Here is a 21,406-nt window from a genome sequence, read left to right as displayed (position 1 = left end):
AGACAATGTGGAAATCCAAGAAACGTGGAGCAGTCAATTTAGATGTTGTTCGGGGTATGGAGCTCTGGTTGATTTAAGGCCACCTGAAGAATTGTGTTGTCACTTCACCAATAGGAACCAGCTGTTGTACAATGTTCGACGCTACCATGACTTCAGTTCATACCTCTGAGGATATTTCTGCACGACATGTTCCCTGAAATATACATAAAAACCAGCAGTATGCAAGTCTCCACATCATTTGAATATGAGATGTAACCACGTTCACTCTACTCCTAATTGGTTTAAATTGAAAGCGAACTACTTTCTTCCAATATATGAGCTGGAGGTACTTATGTGCAGCATTGACTGGTATGGAAACACAAAAGCCACTCAATTAATAATAAATTGCATCTAGGGATTGGGGAAGTTGTGGCAATAAATCCGGGCTCTTAGCAATTCATACGTATACTTGAAACTATTTGTTAAAGGATTTGAGGTACATGCAAACATTAATATGTTTTTAATCAGAGATAAAAACAAAACACATTGCTGACTTCCGTTGCAAATATTTAATACGATGGCTACTAGATTTCTCGAAGGGGCAAGTGATGGTGCATAGTAATGATAAAATTTTTGACTTAACAACTGGTGGACATACTGCCTGTCAGTACAATTGGTGTAGAGTAATATTGCAATGAATTTTCTAACTTGGCGATAGATTAGTCCTTACTATTTATGCATTTTTTCCTATAGTGCGTCCTGCTTATAAAAGTGAAGAAAATGAAGTCCACAATGAACATAGGCTGCTACATGAAGCCAAGGTGGCGAAGAGTTCACTACCATCAGGACTGTGGCAGGTATCAAGAAATATGTTGCCAAAGCAGAATCCAAAAGTGAACTCTGGGAGGTAACAAAGAAATATGGCGTGCCCATACTGGCAGGCTAGGGAGTCAATGAATAAGAGGGAATAGGATGAGTGACCAGGTGTGAAATAGAAATGGCATAGCTATCCACTGAGGACATCATGCCAGTATGACTAGTAGTTCAGCATCTTCTGCATGGACTCTCAACCGGACTGGTGAAAAGGCCACCAGTGGTGAAACATATCCTATGGTCGTGGAGTGTGTTAAGACAGCAAAAGATGGACAGAGGTGCAGAGGAACGAACTAAACACCCACAATCTAGTTATTAGTGGGCATGGTATAAAAAAGTTGGTAGAGGGTGGTTTTATCCGCTACCCTGGAAGTACCACTTAGGAGATGTAGGACACTGTGGGGCTGGATACTGTGTACAGCCAGGTAATAATACATGGGATGACCAAGGAAGTTTCCTATCAGACATGAGCCCCACGAAATTTCTAGTTTCAGCGAGTGGAAGAACACAAGGCGCAAGATGTAAAGAGGGTGTAAGAAACTCATCCCGCCTCCAAATACTCATATAAAAGGTTTTGGCAGTGGAAACGTGAAAGCCACTGCCCATGCTTTACGAAAATAGACGACAGGAACGACGCTGAAGACACCACTCAACGAGACACGTTGATGTAGAACAGCAACAGAATGTAAAATCCTTGACAAAAAGGGAGCTGAGGTGCCTGGTGGGAGAATCCACAATATGGTTAATGGGGATACCAAAGACAATGATACTCAGTATGAGCATTCAGGCATCTCATTTTCCTGGATAAATGTGTGTGACAAAGCCAAACCATATAAACCTTGAGAAAACTGTCTTTCCAAACTTCCTCTAGTAAATGGGGCAGATGATACCTCTGAAGCCCCAAATGTAAAGACTACAGAGGATACCAGCATTCTAGCAGATGCATCTGGATGAAGGTACAAAATGTGAAGAGCACATCTCTGCAAGCATATCACATTGCTGCGTGCCTCAGTCCACCAGGGACCAGGACATGCTACAGTACACTTTTAGTGCATGGTATGAAAAATTCCTCTGCTGTAAAAATAACGTTTGGAAGATACTTTACCTGGTAATCACAGCTGTTTAAAGGTCTGGAGGGAGGAGTAAAGCTCCAGTTTAGTATGTGTCAGAGGGAATGGACAATTCAAGACGATGGGCGAGCTGGACAGTGCAGAACGAGATATCCAAATGATAATAAACGTGCATGGAATCTGAAAGGAACGTGGGTGCTCCACTGGTAACAGATGATTCAGGTCAGCTCATGGACAGGCTCTCCACGAGCCCCAAAGCAGATGGTGGGCATTAAAGTCGCCAAGCAGCAAAAAGGAGTAAGGGAGGTGAACAATGAGCTGGAGTAATTCCGTCTTGGTAACAGCAAATGATGGAGGGGTGTAGATTTTAGTCGGTCGGAGTAGCCGAGCGGTTTTAAGAGCTTCAGTCTGAAACCGCGCGACAAATATGGTCGCACGTTCGAATCCTCCCTCAGGCATGGATGTGTGTGATGTCCTTAGGTTGGTTAGGTTTAAGTAGTTCCGAGTTCTAGGGGACTGATGACCTCAGATGTTAAGTCCCATAGTGCTCGGAGCCAATTGAACGATTTTTGTAGATTTTACAAAGAGAAAAGGTGAAATGAGGAAGGAAAATGCAGACTGCAACAGCTAGCAGCGAAGTGCTTAATGAGATGGATGACCAGCATGGTTCCCCTGTGAGGTGGAATGGTGTCCTTGGGGGAAAGGTTACAAGGATCAAAAGGAAATTTTTTTTCTTGGAAGTAGAAAACAAATGCACACTGCAATTCCAAGAGCAGTTGTAATTCCTCTTTGTTGGATCTAATGCCAGGAATGTCCCACTGCAGAAGAGTTATAATGGGGATTGGGGAGGAGGGAACAAAGGAAGGTTAGTCATTCTGGTGGCTGCTGGGTGCCAGCCTCAAAAAATTCACTGCTACAGGGGGAATAGGCTCGAGAATCCTGTTCCATGAGATCTACAAACATACTGGCATTCTCCCTTTGTCAGCCACTGAATTCCATGGCAGAATATCAGTAGGCAGTGGGCACCAGCAAAACGGACGTCAGCCAGGTGAGGGTATGTGAGCCAAAAGCACTGAAGGGGATCTCCAAGCCAGGGAAGAAGAAAACCGACTGTTCTTAGAGGTTTGTAGTTGGCAGATGAAGACTGTTTTTAGCTGTAGAGAGTCTTTGCAGGAGTATTGCTTTTGTCCTTTGAGCCTGACAGTTGTGCAGCAGGTAATTTCGCTATCAAGGTGCAAGGATCTGATGGCTTGTTACGCAGCTGTAGGAGGAGACGGGGATGCTACTGTGAGCTGGATGATTTCACTACTACAATACTGAACATGAAGTTGCAAGTGAGAGTGGGTACATCCTCCATTATGCATGGCATAGTGAAAACCGTACCGTAAATGTACAAAGTACTTACGGGCATTCATCCAGGTTGAATTTTCGACAACTGCCGATATTTCGGCGGATGCACCCTCCGCCATTTTCAAGGCTTAACTGAAACGACCAGACGAAGTGCAGAAAACAAGAGAGCTCGGTTCTGCGAGTCTAACAGAAAAGATAACACACACCTAAGCAAAAGCCACCAAAGACAAACGAAGTCAGAGCTATCGATAGTAAGAAACTATGGACTGGTAGTTGAGGAAACGTTAATTCTGTCCCTATGTTTTTTAACAAGTGAAAGAGCAAGATTCCAGGCCGAGTTTAAACAAAAGCCTCCATCCCTATTCACAAGGTTGCTAGCCAATTTAATTTCAACAGACTCCTTAATCACACTATCCCAATAGCCGGACGTGCATGCTAACATCTCGGTATTATTATACCACATGGGGTGACCAGTGTCCAAACAATGTTCGGCAATAGCAGATTTGCTAGGCTGCTGTAGTCGCGTGTGCCGTTTATGTTCAATACACCGGTCCTCCACGGTCCTGATGGTCTGACCAATGTATGCCATGCCACAGCCACAAGGAATGCGATAAACACCTGCCTTACGTAAACCAAGATCATCCTTAACAGACCCCAAAAGCGCTTTAATCTTAGATGGAGGTCGGAAAACACATTTCACATTGTATTTCCGTAAAATACGACCTATCTTGTTTGAAGTGCTTCCTATGTAGGGCAAAAAGGCAATAGATTTAGGAGTCAACTGAGAATTATCATCAGTCACCTGGCGCACAGTTGGTTGATATCGCAACGCCCGTTCAATCTGTCTTTCACTATACCCATTGTGGCGGAAGGTAGCCTCAAGATGGGCCAGCTCAGCAGGCAAAGTCTCAATGTCGGAGATGACATGTGCCCTGTGTACCAGGGTACGAAGTACCCCTTCACGTTGGGCCGGATGATGACAACTGTCCGCCTGCAGACACAAGTCAGTGTGAGTACGCTTCCTATAAACAGCATGTCCCAACGATCCATCCACCTTCCTCCTAACCAAAACGTCAAGAAAGGGAAGGCAACCATCCTCTTCCACCTCCATGGTAAAACGAATGTTGGGGTGGATCGAGTTTAGATGTTCTAAAAAGGCATTCAAATTCTCCCTGCCATGCGGCCAAACAACAAAAGTCTCGTCAACGTATCTGAAAAAACAGGCAGGTTTCAATGGCGCCGACTCCAATGTACGCTCCTCGAAGTCTTCCATGAACAGATTTGCAATCACAGGAGATAACGGGCTACCCATCGCAACTCCATCTGTCTGCTCGTAATACTGGTCATTGAATAAGAAATACGTGGACGTCAACACATGTCGAAACAAATTAGTTAGTTCCAATCCAAACTTCACTTCAATTAACCGCAACGAATCAGACAAAGGAACACGAGTAAAGAGCGAGACCACATCAAAACTTACTAACATATCAGAGTCATTCAACTGCATTCCCTCCAAACGCCGTAAGAAGTCAGCTGAGTTCTTAATATGATGTCCACAACGTCCAACTTGTGGGCTTAACATTGAAGCAAGGTGCTTAGCCACACGATATGTTGGAGCACCGATATTGCTGACTATGGGGCGGAGAGGGAACCCCTCCTTATGTAGTTTCGGAAGGCCATATAACCTGGGGGGAACAGCACTATAGGTGTTAAGACTCTTGATAGTGTCCTGTGGCAAACCACTTTTCTTCAGGAGGTTGTTGGTCTTCCTCTCAACGCTTTTCGTGGGGTCAGCATCGATCCTGCGATACGCTGAGTCAGATAATAAACAATTCATCTTTTGTACATAGTCATGTTTGTTCAAAACAACGGTGGCATTGCCCTTGTCCGCAGGTAAAATGACAATGTCCGGATCAGCTCTGAGAGAGCGTAAAGCAGCCCTTTCCGCTGATGTCACATTGCTCTTGGGTGGACGAGCCCTAGTCAAAACACGACATGTCTCCCTCCTGACATCCTCTGCATCAACAGGAGGTAGTTTGTAAACTGCCTGTTCAATCGAACTGATAAAATCCACTACCGGCAAACTCTTCGGTGTTGGTGCAAAATTTAAACCCTTCCCTAGCACGGATAACGCTGCGTCGTCAAGGGATTTCTCTGTGAGATTTATCACAGAACGTCGGGAGATAGGATCAGCCTCCGAGCCACGGAAACGTTCAAACTTAGCCAGATGCCGAGCAGTGACAGAACGATATTCACAATCAGCCTGAGTCCATGAGGCACCGTCCAACCAATCCCATGTAAATTCAGACAGTTTACTAGCCATCAATAAATGGAAACGAAACAATTCTTTGGAAACAGAGTCCAACCGTCGACGAGTAAAACGAATCCTTTCACGGACAAGCGCCAAGCCAGCACCTTGTTTAATGTGACTGGCGGAGGGAGAATTAATATGATGTACAATTTTAGCAAAAGTTGGGACACGATTCTCATCACGACACCTCAATAAGAACGACAAGGCACATTGCAGTCTGACACGACAGCTACGAAGTTTATCCAACTTCCGTAAACACCGATACATTTCCTCCCCATAGAGGTAAACGATGTGAGACCTGAGCTTCTCCTGGCGTAAACTATGTTCAAAGTACTTACGGGCATTCAGCCAGGTTGAATTTTCGACAACTGCCGATATTTCGGCGGATGCACCCTCCGCCATTTTCAAGGCTTAACTGCAACGACCAGACGAAGTGCAGAAAACACGAGAGCTCGGTTCTGCGAGTCTAACAGAAAAGATAACACACACCTAAACAAAAGCCACCAAAGACAAACGAAGTCAGAGCTATCGATAGTAAGAAACTATGGACTGGTAGTTGAGGAAACGTTAACTCTGTCCCTATGTTTTTTAACAAGTGAAAGAGCAGGATTCCAGGCCGAGTTTAAACAAAAGCCTCCATCCCTATTCACAAGGTTGCTAGCCAATTTTATTTCAACAGACTCCTTAATCGCACTATCCCAATAGCAATATCGGTGCTCCAACATATCGTGTGGCTAAGCACCTTGCTTCAATGTTAAGCCCACAAGTTGGACGTTGTGAACATCATATTAAGAACTCAGCTGACTTCTTACGGCGTTTGGAGGGAATGGAGTTGAATGACTCTGATATGTCAGTAAGTTTTGATGTGGTCTCGCTCTTTACTCGTGTTCCTTTGTCTGATTCGTTGCGGTTAATTGAAGTGAAGTTTGGATTGGAACTAACTAATTTGTTTCGACATGTGTTGACGTCCACGTATTTCTTATTCAATGACCAGTATTACGAGCAGACAGATGGAGTTGCGATGGGTAGCCCGTTATCTCCTGTGATTGCAAATCTGTTCATGGAAGACTTCGAGGAGCGTGCATTGGAGTCGGCGCCATTGAAACCTGCCTGTTTTTTTCAGATACGTTGACGAGACTTTTGTTGTTTGGCCGCATGGCAGGGAGAATTTGAATGCCTTTTTAGAACATCTAAACTCGATCCACCCCAACATTCGTTTTACCATGGAGGTGGAAGAGGATGGTTGCCTTCCCTTTCTTGACGTTTTGGTTAGGAGGAAGGTGGATGGATCGTTGGGACATGCAGTTTATAGGAAGCGTACTCACACTGACTTGTATCTGCAGGCGGACAGTTGTCATCATCCGGCCCAACGTGAAGGGGTACTTCGTACCCTGGTACACAGGGCACATGTCATCTCCGACGTTGAGACTTTGCCTGCTGAGCTGGCCCATCTTGAGGCTACCTTCCGCCACAATGGGTATAGTGAAAGACAGATTGAACGGGCGTTGCGATATCAACCAGGTGACTGATGATAATTCTCAGTTGACTCCTAAATCTATTGCCTTTTTGCCCTACATAGGAAGCACTTCAAACAAGATAGGTCGTATTTTACGGAAATACAATGTGAAATGTGTTTTCCGACCTCCATCTAAGATTAAAGCGCTTTTGGGGTCTGTTAAGGATGATCTTGGTTTACGTAAGGCAGGTGTTTATCGCATTCCTTGTGGCTGTGGCATGGCATACATTGGTCAGACCATCAGGACCGTGGAGGACCGGTGTATTGAACATAAACGGCACACGCGACTACAGCAGCCTAGCAAATCTGCTATTGCCGAACATTGTTTGGACACTGGTCACCCCATGTGGTATAATAATACCGAGATATTAGCATGAACGTCCGGCTATTGGGATAGTGTGATTAAGGAGTCTGTTGAAATTAAATTGGCTAGCAACCTTGTGAATAGGGATGGAGGCTTTTGTTTAAACTCGGCCTGGAATCCTGCTCTTTCACTTGTTAAAAAACATAGGGACAGAGTTAACGTTTCCTCAACTACCAGTCCATAGTTTCTTACTATCGATAGCTCTGACTTCGTTTGTCTTTGGTGGCTTTTGTTTAGGTGTGTGTTATCTTTTCTGTTAGACTCGCAGAACCGAGCTCTCGTGTTTTCTGCACTTCGTCTGGTCGTTTCAGTTAAGCCTTGAAAATGGCGGAGGGTGCATCCGCCGAAATATCGGCAGTTGTCGAAAATTCAACCTGGCTGAATGCCCGTAAGTACTTTGAACATAGTTTACGCCAGGAGAAGCTCAGGTCTCGTACTGTAAATGTCAGATGGTAAAATGCACGGATTTTGACAAGCTAACAACTGCAAGTAACAGGGTGGGATTTTATGTCCTTCACTCAGATGATCTGGATGGGGACAGGATAACTCTGGAGGAGTGATGGGGTAAGCAGTTGTTGGGCTTGAAAATCACAATACATCTTCAGAAACAAAGTACCATTACATAAATGAGAAAAGAACTTCACAGGGCCTGCAACTGCAAGAACATCTTTCAGAATAATGCATGCATAAAACATAGGAAAAGACTGACCACCTCCGGTACGTGATACCATAAGGAATCGATGTGCAGCTGGGAGGGCCTTCAAATCTTTAGCCTCATTCTCTTTACGTTTATTAGACACACACTAAGATGGTGATTGAATCATTGAAAAAAAAAAAAAAATCCCCATGATTGCCAACATCTCCAATGGCATGCTCCTTCCAACTGGGGTCCACTCAGACGAGGATTCACCCACTGTAGATGACGGTTCACACCTCAGGCCACACCTCCCGAACTCCTGAAAGAGGGACCAACTGATATATGGGAAGGTAACAGCTTAGGTAGTCACCCCCTCTCTCTACCTTGCCTGTATCAGAGGATATGTACAAACCCTACCTGTTGACATGGAGCTGGGAATTATTCATTACCTTGCGAATTATGCATTACCTTGTTACCTTTAATGTGTCTAATGAATGGGCAATTCTTCAGGAACACACTGAGATGAAGGAGAAACAAAGAGAATTAGGATTCACCAGTTAAGTCTTCACAGTCTTACTGAAACTGGCACCAGCTACTTACGTTTCTTCTTGTTGGTGGCCCATAAACTGTCACCATACAAACTTGTGTGTTTCCTGAGCACCACTGTGGCACAGCATTGATAGAGCTGTTCAACACTATGTTCATTCACCTAGAAGGCTGGGAATCAGCTGCAATTTTTGGGTATATAGCCACTCACCCTTTCTTCTTATTTGTTCTACTGCAGTATGACATTAGTTTGTGCCCATCAACACTAATCTGTTGAATTTCAGTGATTTTCATGTGACATTGTGCATTAAGCATAATAGAGCTGCTGACATTCCACCTGAACTTTTATTTTCCTGTACCGATATTAGATTTGCTGTATTTATCTAGAAGCAGTCACATAATGGTTGTTGCAGAGAATAGCATTACTTGATCATACTGTCTTGTAATGTTGTCGCTTATCGGTAATACTGAATAATTACAGTACTGCATTTTATATCTGAAGTACTCTCACAATTAATAAATAAAAATTTATATTTCTCAAAAAGTTCTGCAGTGAATTATGAAAACTTACCTTGCACTATTGGACGTGTATCTTGTTGAGGTTTCCACCTGAAATATTTGAAGAAATGGCCAGTGATTTACAACAGATAAGACAGTAAATAGCGTTCTATTAATGCCCACCAACATGTGATAGGTCCACAAAATGCTGTAAGTGAGGCTTGAAAACTGTTGCAGTTAATGAAACAGAATGTCAGTGAGAATTCACTCTCCATTTCCTCACTTTCTCTTCAGTACTGTAAATCACTACACAAACCAATAAGTCAGTTGTAGCCATACTTCCTACTAGACACTTCACAAAGAAAAGTGACCATAAGCATCTTTAATCTGTCATGCACTTATGCCTTGTGTAAAATTTTCATTTCCTTTTTGTATTATGAAAAATGCCATTCACTGACAGATGAATCGACCATCATAAGTGAAACATTTGGACCTCCATCATCTGGGTAGCCCAGACCGACTTGCAGAGGTGAGTAGTGACTTCTAAACCCAACAATAAGTTAAAAAAAATGGCTATAAGCACTAAGGGACTTAACATCTTTGATAATCAATCCCCTATAACGTAGAACTACTTAAACCTAACTAACCTAAGGACATCACACACACCCATGCCCGAGGCAGGATTTGAACCTGCAACCGTAGCGGTCGTGCAGTTCAAGACTGAAGTGCCTAGAACTGCTTGGGCACACTGGGCAGTTCAGTAAGTTCACAGCCAAAACTACATACAGCCTTGGACTGTAAAATAACCAACATTAACAAATATTGACAAACTCAAAATACTTCCAGACATTGTAAATGTACAAGAAGTTAAAATTGGCATTACAATATAGCACATACACAGATAAAGAAATACCACATTCAGAGAACTCTAGATTTTTCACAGAGAACACAGGGAAGAAATTCATGAAACTACTCCAGAACAAGGCTCTGCAATAATAAATGGCAAATGTATGTTGCAATAGGTACAGTAATTTTCCGTTACATCGAGAGAGACTCTCTCCCTGTAATCATTCAATATTTATAAGAGAGTTACACAATAATTAATGCACATACACCAATAAATCAGGATAACAAGAACAATGCAGGAAGTAAAACAGTCCTGAGAACAATGTTGAGGAGCATCTGATGAAGTGCCAGAGGAAAACACAAAATTTAATTACATTTTTATCCTCAATCTGGCACAGAATGGAGATGAGAACATTTTCTGCCTGAACTGCTATTAAATGTAATTATTCACAATTGGAATTTTGCCTGTTTTGCCATTCTCAAGTGACAGTTTACTATGAACTAAGTCAAGTTCTTAAATGTCATGCCTAGTGCTTGCGAAGTGGATATTAAGATGTGCAATACGACATGACTTCGATAGAAATTAGTACATGAAATACTACCATTGCCTGGACATACATATTATGAAGACTCCCATCCTGCAATGAATATGGAATTTGTAAACATGGTTAACACAAGGAAAGTATTACCTCAAATGGAATCATAAAGGATACAGACGTCACACTGGGCTACCACTTGAGAATCATACAGCTGCCAAATTAATTTTGAATAAATACATTCCATAACAGTCTAGGGAGAAAATATTTTCCTTTATAAACGTCTGCCTGACTGTGGATGCAAGGAAAAGGTACAAATTGTAAGAAAAATACATTTAGCTAAATTGTTGGCAGTTAACCCCCCTTTACACCACCAAAAAGGTTTGAGGTCAACAATAACATGATTTGAGAATATCAGATAGCTTAGGTGCCAATAAAAAAGCACAATTCCAAACAGACGATGAATTCCAGAGTCAGACATAGATAAGTCTGTTCTTATCTCAAATGAGGCCATTCTTCTCTCCGGCCATACTAGAAAGTGAACACTGAACAGATGGAGCACTTGTCAGACTCCAATATCAGAAGATGAATACTACTTGGTTAGAAAATGGATGTCAAAATTGTCTGTTCAACTTTCGTAGCTAATTTAGCAATGCTGACGGTGTAGAGAAAGCACAAAAAAGAGAGAAAGAAAAACAATATGAAAAGCATGACTACTCATCTCTGCTGATAAGAAGCAGTAGTAGGTAACAACAAGACTGCAACATACCAATCAAACACGAAGCATAGGAGTATCAGGGGAAAACAGATTTAAGGATCTGGTGGTGGAGGTGATTAGTGTTTAATGTCCCATCGACAACGAGGTCATTAGAGATGGAGCACAAGCTCGGGTTAGGGAAGGATTGGCAAGGAAATCGGCCGTGCCCTTTCAAAGGAACCATCCCAGCATTTGCCTGAAACGATTTATGGAAATCACGGTAAACCTAAATCAGGATGGCTGGAGACGGGATTGAACCGTCGTCCTCCTGAATGCGAGTCCAGTGTGCTAATCACTGCGCCACCTCGCTCGGCTTTAAGGATCTATGAGAAGTCATATAGCCAAATGGTGGGGAAAAGGGAGCCACAAGAGGAAGACTATGAATGGTGGCCTCGCATTTCAGTTAACAGAAGATGTTTATAGTAAAAATTCATTCTCCAAAAGTGCAGGACCTCTGACTCACAAGGCAGTCATTTTGCCAGAACACACATCTGCATCATAACTCTAATTTTAGAATCAACAAAGATAATGAAAATTACCAAGAAAGGCAATATTAGGACACAGAAAACCAGTAAGGGTGATATTTATGGTGATGCAGAACATGAACAACATTATTCTGGCTCATGCCAGATTCCCTTGCGATTTGGCACAAAGTAGTACAAGGATCTCGAACCACAGTGCAACAGTACCAACTCTCACTGAATTTCGTTGGCATTCTCCATAAATGAGAAGCATATCTACTTGATCTTCGAAGGAATACATCATTCACATTCACTTGATTCAATGATACTAGTCTTACTGTTCCTGCTAGTGTTGAAATTCAGAAACAGTACAGAAGTATATATAAGTATTTAAGAAAATAACTGGAGACAAAATATGGCAAAGAAGGCTAATGAGTCTTAGCATATTGAAAAGTTAAACTGCGTCATTGGTTTACACAAGTGCACAAAGACCTCCAAGGAACTTGCATAAATAAGCAAGAAATTGAAAAGTCACACCAAAGACAGAAGCAGTATTGAGTTGATAATTTCTCCATAGCAAAATAGTTCCAGAAAGACAAGATTGAAATTGGACATCAGGTGAGTGGAAAGAAAAAAGTGTGAAGATGAAGGAGTAGCATAAAGAAATTGAAAACCTTAGCTGCCCTGTAATTGAGCAGGAGAAAAAAATTTTTGTTCCACATTTGTGATTACCTTCTCAGTAAAGCATAGTGATTGTGTATGTACTGCAAACAAATTACAGAAAGAATGTCAGTCTCTGCAAATACGCAGATAACAGTATTTGGAAGATTTTGTTAGGCTACAGCAGTGTTCAGAAATATTCTGCAGATGCGTTGTTATGCTGTCAGTACTGCTTGCATGCAGTCACGAAAGAGCAACACATGTAAGTGTAACTCCATCATGAGCTGCATGATGCTGTGGTTATGTATCTAGTGAACAAGCAAAACCATACAACAACAATATAAGTATATATTCCTTTAGCTCAGAAGTATCTAACTTGCCTTGATGGTATGGTATTCATTAACTATAACTCAGGTATTCACTCAGTGATTGTTTACTTGCTGAGAACTAGAAGTATAACAAAACAGAACACTCGCTTGATGTGAGACAAGCTGTTTTGCATGTCTTCAAGATTGGGAGGTAGCAGTCTAGCACTGCTGTAGAGAGTGGGATACCACAACCACTAACAAGTGTGCACAGTAAATGGCAAAAGCTGGAAACAACAGTAACCAGTAAGACAAGGTCAGGTCATCCTTGAAGAGTGAGGAGGAAGGACAGAATGATTTGCAAGCAATCAGCTGCTGCTCCAAGAGAAACATCTCAACAAATCAGGGGTGATCTGAAGCAATATAATGGACTGAGCCGACACACATCTACTATAAAAAGTCACTTAGTAACAGGTGATTTACATGATAAATGACATAAACCCTCTCATAAACCCGCAAAATGAAAGTATAGAGTTTACAAGGAAACCCCGAACTTGGAATGCCAAATATAAGTCTAAGGTTTTATGGAGTGACAAAAATTAATTTAACGTAATTATTTTCTGATGGTGTCCAGTATACAGGGTGTCACGAATTATTGCCACCAAGAATAACTCGAAGAATGGTAGGAGTTGAGAGGTTTGTGGGACAGAAGTTGCATGGTACAATGGGGGCCATAATATGACACTGGTTTTTGATCCTTCAGATATATGAAGATCAACTTTTTTTGTTTTTTGTTACATATATTCTGATAGTGGCTACAGAGACGAATCCAATGATGTGTAACAATTATGTTTAACAATGATGTCTTTGAAGGTCAACGAATGTCAAAGGTGGCATGAAGGTCCAGTTACAGAAGGTGATCGAAGTGATGGTCATTGGTATGAATGCAGTGCCGCAGTCAAATGGTTCAAATGGCTCTGAGCACTATGGGACTCAACTGCTTAGGTCATCAGTCCCATAGAACTTAGAACTACTTAAACCTAACTAACATAAGGATATCACACACATCCATGCCCGAGGCAGGATTCGAACCTGCGACCGTAGTAGTCGCACGGTTCCGGACTGCGTGCCGCAATCCTCTTATGGATTGAGTGGTATTCCTTATCACATTGGCTATTATCGAAGCACATTCTCTGACAATTCTCTCTCTCGCATGTTTTCAGGTGTAGTTGGAATGTCTTTATAAACAATGTCTTTTACAAATACCCAGGGATCAGTGTTGGGGCCACTCCTGTTCCTTATTTAGATAAATGATATGTCCTCTAGTATTACGGGTAACAATAATATTTATATTTGATGATGACACTAGCCTGGTAGTAAAGGATGTTGTGTGAAACATTGCCTTGGTTTCAAATAGTGCAGTACAGGACCTCAGTTGTAGAGAATACACTAACGCTACATCACAGTAAGACTCAGTTTTTATGGTTTCTAACATACAATTCAACAAAACTTGACGTTTTAATTTCACAGAATGGGCATATGATTAGTGAATCTGAACAGTTCAAATTTTTACGTGTTCAGATAGTAAGCTGTCGTGCAAAGCCAACATTCAGTATCTTGATCAAAGACTTAATACTGCCATCTTTATTATTCGAATGGTATCAGAGGTGAATTATCGTTCGACACCAAAATTAGTGTACTTTGCTTATTTTCATTCTCTTATGTCGTATGTTATTATATTCTGGGATAACTCTTCCCATTCTAAAAGCATATTTTTGGGTCGGAAACAGACGGTTTGGGCAATAAGTGGTGTGAGTCATGAACCTCTTGTCGACCTCTGTTCACGAGTCTACATATTTTGACATTGGCCTCCCAATGTGGATATTCTGAATTGTCGTTTCTTGTTACCAATATTAGTTTATTCCCAAGAATAAGCAACTTTCACTCAGTTAATACTCTGAAGAATTCAAAGCTGCATTTGGATGAGACTTCCTCAACTGTTGTGTCAAAAGGTATGCAGTATACTGCTGCATCTGTTTTCAATAAGCTACCACCTGAATTAAAAAATATTAGCAGTTATCAACGCGCTTTCAAATCAAAACTAAAGTTTCTTACTGGTCACTCCTATTCTTTGGAGGAGTTTTGAAAAATTAAACTAATTCTTATTGATTGCTGATAGCGTTTGCTGAAACTTATGGACTGACTTTTTCAGGTTCATGAAAATTTATTTTTATCTGTTATTACTTTTATGTTGTAATTTCATGAACTGACATGTTCCATCAACTTGGAGATTTGTTCCTCAGTTTGGTCCTATGGAACTTAATGTGTAAATAAAAATATAAATAAATAATCCACAGGCATCATGGCATCAAGCGGCCATGACATCACCTCCGCATCCAATCCAACAATTTGGTAATTGTCTCTGCAACTCATTTCTAGCCATCAGCGTAAGATGTGCTGTACACCCATCATGTTGATACCATGTTCTGTTCCTTGTTCCTAAAGGTATTTCTTCCAATAACGGACCTACTGTTTCTTGCAGGAATGTGGTGCACTTCCTACTATTAACACTGCCTTTGACAAAGTAGGGGCCTATAATTCCTTCCTCCAGAATACCACACTGCACCTTGTGTGCACCATTGAGCAACCAACATGGATTTTCAGTTGCTCAGTAATGAATGTTATGCAAATTAACATTTCTATTGTTCATGAATGTAGCGTTGTCAGTAAATAAAAGTAAATTAGTAAATGAGTCATCCCTCGGAATCCGAAGTTGAGCCCATCAGCAGACTTTAATGTAATGCATACAATCCGTACAAGTTATTTTTTGGTGGAGACTGATATGGTAAGGGTGATATTTGTGGTGATGCAGAACATGAACAACATTACTCTGGCTCATGCCAGATTCCCTTGCGATTTGACACAAAGTAGCACAAGGATCTCGAACCACAGTGCAACAGTACCAACTCTCACTGAATTTCGTTGGCATTCTCCATAAATGAGAAGCATATCTACTTGTTATTCGAAGGAATACATCATTCACATTCACTTGATTCAATGACACTAGTGTTACTGTTCCTGTTACTGTTGTATTGCAAAACCATTGAATGGTGTTTACATGTCAATATTTACTGTTTACATGAGATGAGAAAGAATTGTAAGAGCATGTACTTCAGTAAGTGCTGATGTGATAAGAAATACCACTCAATCCATGATAAGAAGATTGCAGCACTGCATTGATACCAATGATGATCACTTCGAACACATTTTCTAAATGGACTTTCATGCCACACTTTTACCTTCATTGACCTTCAAAGACGTTGTTGCACATAACTGGATTCATCTCGATAACCGCTATCGGAAAGTAAGTACCAAACTATAGCCTCCCATTAAAAAAACAAAGTTGACCTTCATATCTTTGATGCGACCCCATCTAGTAACAAAACACTAACGTCATATAGTGGCCCCCATTGTACCATGCAACATTTGTCCCACAAATTTTTCAGCTACTCTCATACTTACAGAGTTATTCTAGGTGGCAACAGTTACTCACTCTGTAAATATAACAAAAAACTAAAGGGACAAAACAATGATTAGGTACAGATCACTAAGAATGGTGTTTGAAGTGTCATGTCATGGAGATGTTTCCTGTGCAGTAACATTTTAGAAAATAATGATTCCATATAGAAGACAGAATATGTCATATAACTGGATATTTCAGCAGGTCAATGATTCAAAACACACATCTCTTCATTTTCTAAAAAAATTCTTTTCAGGCCAAAAACAAACTGTTCAAGTAACTAAGCCATTGTCCAGATCTAAATCCAACTGAAAACCTCTGATATGCACTGAATTGATGTGTTCATGGTAGAAGCTACTCAAACAAGGATCCATTTGATGGTATCTTATTGGACCTGTGGTCGGAAATCCAAATTGACCTGTTACAAAAGCTTCTGGATTCAATGAAAAAATGATGTGCAGCAGTGATCAAAAGCCTGTGGGTATGCAACAAATACTGATTTGAAACTTCCTGGCAGATTAAAACTGTGTGCCCGACCGAGACTCGAACTCGGGACCTTTGCCTTTCGCGGGCAAGTGCTCTATCAACTGAGCTACCGAAGCACGACTCACGCCCGGTACTCACAGCTTTACTTCTGCCAGTATCCGTCTCCTACCTTCCAAACTTTACAGAAGCTCTTCTGCGAAACATGCAGAACTAGCACTCCTGAAAGAAAGGATACTGTGGAGACATGGCTTAGCCACAGCCTGGGGGATGTTTCCAGAATGAGATTTTCACTCTGCAGCGGAGTGTGCGCTGATATGAAACTTCCTGGCAGATTAAAACTGTGTGCCCGACCGAGACTCGAACTCAGGACCTTTGCCTTTTGCGGGCAAGTGCTCTACCAATTGAGCTACCGAAGCACGGCTCACACCCGGTACTCACAGCTTTACTTCTGCCAGGCTGTGGCTAAGCCATGTCTCCACAGTATCCTTTCTTTCAGGAGTGCTAGTTCTGCATGTTTCGCAGAAGAGCTTCTGTAAAGTTTGGAAGGTAGGAGACGGATACTGGCAGAAGTAAAGCTGTGAGTACCGGGTGTGAGCCGTGCTTCGGTAGCTCAATTGGTAGAGCACTTGCCCGCAAAAGGCAAAGGTCCTGAGTTCGAGTCTCGGTCGGGCACACAGTTTTAATCTGCCAGGAAGTTTCATATCAGCGCACACTCCGCTGCAGAGTGAAAATCTCATTCTGAAATACTGATTTGTTCTTTAGATCCCAAAATAGTATTATTTTTATAAACTTAGACTTACAAATTAATTTCAATTCAAAAGAATTACTTCTCTCTTGATGTAACATAACCTTGTTTAAACTATATGTAGACTTTTACTAAATAGATTACAGTTTCATATTTTTCAATTACCCAATGGCAGTTTTTTCCATTACACAGTTATGTTTATGTAGTTGTAACTAATGCTTCCTATAAAACATCTTTGGTGCTACTGCAGTAGGACTGTGTTTAGACCCATGGTGAGATGTAAGGAGCAGATAGTAAACAACAGTAGCACTGACACAATCTGATGACCCTCTGGACAGCAGCAACAATCCTTACGTGCATTATTTGATGTGAGCTCATCAGATCAAATCAAACTCCTTTCAAAGAAAACAACTACCATATTTTACAGACTGTAAGGTGCACCTTAATTTTCAAGCAATTTTTAAGAAAATTACATTTTTACCATTTTTAATTAGATTGCAAAGTCAGCCTAAAAATTTCTTGGTTTATAAAACCAAAATGACCTTTGAAATCACTGAAATTCATTATCTGGCCTTTCCTCTTCCCTCAGCATCACTGTCCTCTTTATATATAAGACGACCTTCACTACCATTAAAAGCATTATTTCTTGAAAGATTTAACAATGATATTTTCTCTCACCCTAGCTCACAACTGCTTTTCCGACTGACACACTTGTTTGTTTGTAGATCATTTTAGAACTCCCTTTGTCATGAATTCATGTCGGGCTTATTCCATCATCCATTTGTTCCATTCCTCTTCCATACACTTTAAATACACTGAAGTGCCACAGAAAACTGGTATAAGCTGCATATTCAAACAGAGATATGTAAACAAACAGGATATGACCACTGCAGTCGGCAATGCCTGTGTAAGACAACAAGTGTCTGATGCAGCTATTTTTTCAGTTACTGCTACAACAATAGCGGGTAATTAAGATTTAATTGAGTCTGAATGTGGTGTTACAGACAGAGCATGGTGATGGGACACAGCATTTCTGAGGCAGCAATGAAGTGGGGATCTTCCCGTATGACCTTATCATGAGTGTAAAACAGGAATCTGCTAAAATATAAAATTTTTGAAATCGCTGTGGCCAGAAAAAGATACTACATGAACGAAATGAAGAAAAAAAAATGTAGATAATCATTCAATGTGATGGAAGTGCAACCCTTGTGCAAATAGCTGCAGGTTTCAATAGTGGGCCATCAATAAGTATCAGCGTGCAGACCATTCAACAGAACATCACTGATATGGGCTTTTGGAGCCGAAGGCCCACTCATGCACCCTTGATGACTGCATGACAAAGCATTACGCCTCACCTTGGCCTGTCATCACTGACATTGGACTGTTGATGACTGAAACATGTTGCCTGGTCACATGGATATCATTTCAAATTTTATTGAGCAGATGGATGTGTACATGTATGGAGACAGCCTCATGAATCTATAGACCCCGCTTGTCAGGAGCGAACTGTTCAAGGTGGAGGCTCTGTAATGGTGTGGGGTGTGTGCTGGAGTGATATGGACACATGATACATTTGGATGTGACTGACAGGTGACACGTACATAAGCATCCTGTCTGATCACTTGTATCCATTCATGTCAATTGTGCAATCTGATGGAGTGGGGCAATTCCAGCAGGACTATGTGACACGTCACATGTCCAGAATTGCTACAGAGTGGCTCCATAAAGACACTGAGAAACACTTCTGCTGGCCATTAAACTCCCCTGGCATTACAGTACTGAGCATAACTGGGATGTCTCGCAACATACTCTTCAAATAAGATCTCCATTCCCTCGTACTCTTTCTGATTTATGGTCAGCCCTGCAAGATTCTTGGTGTCAATTCTCCCCCAGCACTACCTCCGACATTAGCTGAGTTCATGCCATGTTGTGCTGCGGCATTTCTGCATGCTCACTAGGGCCCTACATGATATTAGGCAGGTGTGCCAGCTTATTTGGCTCTTCAGTGTAGTGTATTGTATTTGTTAAGACATCAAGGAATTGCAACTGTGAAGCAAGTCATCCTGCAATAACAGCAGGCTCTTTATTTAACTGACTCAATTTCCCTTTCATAGAATTTTATAAATAACTACTAAAGTGATACAGCACAAGAAGAGAACTCTTTTTCAATCAAGTGACTTTCCTTCGCTTCAACACTGTGTTAATCCATAATTTCATACCAGCTTCGTCCATCCAAGCCTTGTCAAATATGTGAACAACACCTGGCAGTGTTTCAGGAGGTTTTGACCTTGTTTAGAACTTTAAGATGATCACTGGATTAAGTTTAGTACCATCAACACAACATCAAAGAACAACAGTGCAGTTCAGTTTTTCATGTTCACTTGTTTTTATAGTTACCTTTTTTAGCACTTTTTATGACAACAATTTTGTTACTTGGCACATCAAGTCCTTATTCATTATTTAGCTTAGTTTCACGTTGGTTTTCTTTCACTGTTGTATAATAATGTGATGGAAAATTAATATTCTTCTCTTCATATGCTTGTGGCATTTTATGAGATGTTTTGGCCTTGTTTTGCATGCAAAGTCCTTGACACTCCAGAAACCTGTAAAACCAACAAACTCCACCCTTAACATCTGTTAAGTTCCAATGTAGCACTAGCTTACATGCATGTATTTGAGTCATGTTTGTAGTAATTCCAATACAATTTAGATGGTGTGCTTGAATCCATTTCAATACATTATCTTCTAGTTTTGGCCATTTTGTATTCAGTCCTCTATTTGCACATTTAGCCTTTCACATGTTTTTCAGTTCTCCATTACTAGTCTGCCAATAGCAAGTGATTTTTTCTGTTGCTGGAGGACGGAAATGCTGCTCAGCTGCTCTGTTTCCACGTTGCTTTATGTAAGCTATTATTTTTTATGTATAGCCTGCATCATATGAGAACGTTTTATTTTTTCCATTGTGAAGCTACCTACTAAAGAAAATATTCTTCTGTTACCAAACAACACAAAAGACTTTCAAGTTCGCCAACACTCTAGACTGCAGTGACGCACCACGGGCTAGGCAATGATCTGGGTTTGCGATTGCGGGGCAGCTTGTGAAGCTGTTAGCAAGTTTGTGAATCCCAGTAACTTATGTTTGTTGCATCAACGCACTGCTGCTGCCACTTGAATCCAAAGTTGATAGATAGAAATAGATTTCCTACAGCATTACACATATGGCCATTTTTAAGGCAACTATCCACAATGGATAAAAGTCTTATGAATTTTCACTCAAACACTGGACTTGTTGTATTAAATTCAAGTATAACACACACCTCAATTTTGGAGGCAATTTATTGAGGAAACAAATGAATTTTATTATCTGTAATATATGGTATCAACTCTCTATAAGCATAATTAAGGTAACTGAAATGTCATGCATTCAAACTCCCAAATACTACAAGTAAGATAGTAACGTGAATCTAACATCAAATGCACAGGATTGATTGACACTCGTTAACTGCCCTAATAGGTACATTCAAAGTATCCAGTGAAACTTTTCAAGGGAAAGAGATGCACAACAAACTAATAAAGCTGAAATAAAGGCCTTATTGGGATTATTGTCCTACACTGACGTAATGCGTGCCCATCGACTAAGTTCACTTGATTTGTGGCAAACAGATGGCACATGAGTTGAAATATTTCTTCCCACAATTGGCATAAACAGATTTCGTTTTCTCCTTCAATGCCTCAGATTCGACGATAAACAAACGAGAATGGAAAGGGAGAAAACAGATCACATGGTGGCGATAAGACAGGTGTTCAGTCTAATTGTTGAAAACTTTCAGAAGGCTTATACAGTTTCTGAATACGTGACAGCTGATGAAAAACTAGAAGCATTCCGTGGAGGATGCAGATTCCGACAGTACATGCCAAATAAGCCAAACAAGATGGAGTAAAGATT

Source organism: Schistocerca gregaria, chromosome 11 (genome assembly GCF_023897955.1).
Source record: "Schistocerca gregaria isolate iqSchGreg1 chromosome 11, iqSchGreg1.2, whole genome shotgun sequence".
Taxonomy (NCBI): domain Eukaryota; kingdom Metazoa; phylum Arthropoda; class Insecta; order Orthoptera; family Acrididae; genus Schistocerca; species Schistocerca gregaria.
The sequence above is the reverse complement of the archived record's forward strand: the minus strand, read 5'-3'. Positions refer to the sequence as shown.